Here is a 2,500-nt window from a genome sequence, read left to right on the forward strand (position 1 = left end):
GTCTTCTTTGCTTGCTGTAAAACAGCAAGTGATGGGGCTTGTCTTCATTGCTTGCTGTAAAATAGTTTCAACTTGTCGTCTTTGTTAGAGACGTATAATATAAAAGCGTTGGTAATGGTTTCAACTTGTCGTCTTTGTTAGAGACGCTATTGATAATAAGTTAATAACTTATGAATAACACACATAACATGAGAAAAAATGGAGATAAACATAAGAACGTATGTGAGTTGTCGATTATGTGGCGTTGGAATACTACGAATTGTACATTCTTCATGATGTACAAGGTTCCAACATTATGTCATGTTTGAGAGGACTAATGCATATGTTCTAATTTATCTTTAGTAGAAAATTTTTGCTGATCAATATTGGAATACTACGATTGTGTAGAGTGTGTGAAAGCATGCTCTATGCAGTTCCGATATTGAGGGCCCCGGGGGAGTTAAGCCCTGCAAAAATTTTTTCATTTTTTTGACTTAGTAAAATAAGTAAAAGGGGGGCTCCCCCCCACTCGCCACACACAAAAAAGCACCTAGAGGAAGAAATAAAATTCGCTGCGTTAGCCGCGAAGATTTTTCGGAATTTTGGTGTTGTGAGATGGCTATGGATGGACTAGTTGAGTGTGGTGTTGATATCATTGAATTTGATGATGTTTTTCACTACTAGTAGACTGGCACTTCCATGTCTTGTGGATGTGAAAGACAATCAACTACTTCCCTCGGTGGCTGTAAGTCTATTCCACTTGACTGCTTTGAATGAATGTAAAAGACCGATGGTCGCCTCGAGAGAGGTGGCTGTTGGTCTCATTTCATTTGGGCAAAAACGAAGATGACTATGATGTTGTGTGTCTTGGATGCATATAAATAGTTGTCGATGAATGAATGAACCAAAGTAGTACTTCTATGAGAAATACATTGTATTTTTCTAAGTTGATATTGCTTTGGTTCGATTTTTTATACTTGGGATACCCGGTCCCAAATCGAAGAAAATATCCAAAAAGCGAAAGATTGACCACATATTACATAGCGAAAGTGGTTGGCGGTATCAAATACTGCTTGAAATTGGTAGCTAAATGTTCAGTCATCACTCTAGTGACTTACCTCAATCAATACAAGAGATTCCTACTGTCCCTATCATTCACAGAAGAATATAGGCAAATTGTTTGAAGATTGTACAAAATACCTTATTTCATTCGTCTAACTGAACGGCGGGACTAAGTGTTGCTACAAAATGATTGCTACACGTCTATTCTACCATTTAGCAAAAAGTTCGAATGGATTCATGACATTCCTACTGTCCCTAGCTTTCACAGATGAAGAATATAAAAGGTAATTTTTGTATGAGAATCATCCAAAACAGCTTATATTCTTCGAATGGGGTTAAACGGCTGCTGGAGTATTTTACTTCAGAATGGTTTCAAAATGTCTAGTCATCATTCTAGTGACTTATTTGAACATATCCAAAGAAGAGAAGACCAAAATATAAAAATCTAACCATATCCATCCGCCCTAGTTACATATGGTGATACACCAAATAAACGTAAATTGCCAAAGAAAAATGTCTGAATTGACTAACATAATATCTATTTCGAATAGCTATATTGTAATAAAGTCATATCAGACATAAAAAGAATTTTTAATTTTTTATGAATTTTTTCGCCTTTAATACTGTTGATAAAAATCAAGAAAAAATCATAATAAATTGAAAATTACATGAAAATTGCCAGGAAATGATGCATAATGATCGCTACTTAATGTAGCAACATTATGCCGAACAAATTTTTACAATTTGTTCAATGTACGATTTTTAAGAATTTTTTATGCCATTTTTGGAAAATATTAAAAAAATCGAAAAATATTCATGAAAAATCGAAAAATGCACATAGAAGTATAGAAAACGGCTTAAATGATAGCTCTTGATCAATGCTATCAAAATAAAATGAAATAACTTGGGTAATTTCAATGTGTAATTTTTAAGAAATATTTTTCATATTTTTCAATAATATTTATAAAATGGAAAAAAATTCACCAAAAATCGAAAAATGCTCGTAAATTGCCAAAATCTAGGCATAAAAGATCGCTTCTACATTGGGCTCTTTTATGCCAAAAGAATTCCATTAATATTTCCACTTTTCTATTTTTTATGAATTTATTTTGTAGTTTTTCAATATATTAAAAACAATAAAATATTCATAGAAATTCGAAATGGGTAAATATTGTGGATTTTCTTTGATAAAACAATGTAAAATGCCTATCTAAATTATTCCTGAAAATTTCATAGAAATCGGATAATAAATAAATATTTTAGAAATAAAATATGATGAAAATAATATATATTATTCATCGATTTTCTCTATAAATTGCCAGAAAAAATGAAAAAAATTTTAAATGTTGAGAAAAAATTTTTCTTCATTTAAAATAAATTGCCCGTGATTGCCAGTGATATGAAACAGAAATTCTTTTTCAAATATCTTAATATTTGAATATTTTATTCGAATATTTGT

The sequence above is a fragment of the Musca domestica genome, unplaced genomic scaffold, assembly GCF_030504385.1.
Source record: "Musca domestica strain aabys unplaced genomic scaffold, Musca_domestica.polishedcontigs.V.1.1 93, whole genome shotgun sequence".
In the NCBI taxonomy this organism is placed as follows: domain Eukaryota; kingdom Metazoa; phylum Arthropoda; class Insecta; order Diptera; family Muscidae; genus Musca; species Musca domestica.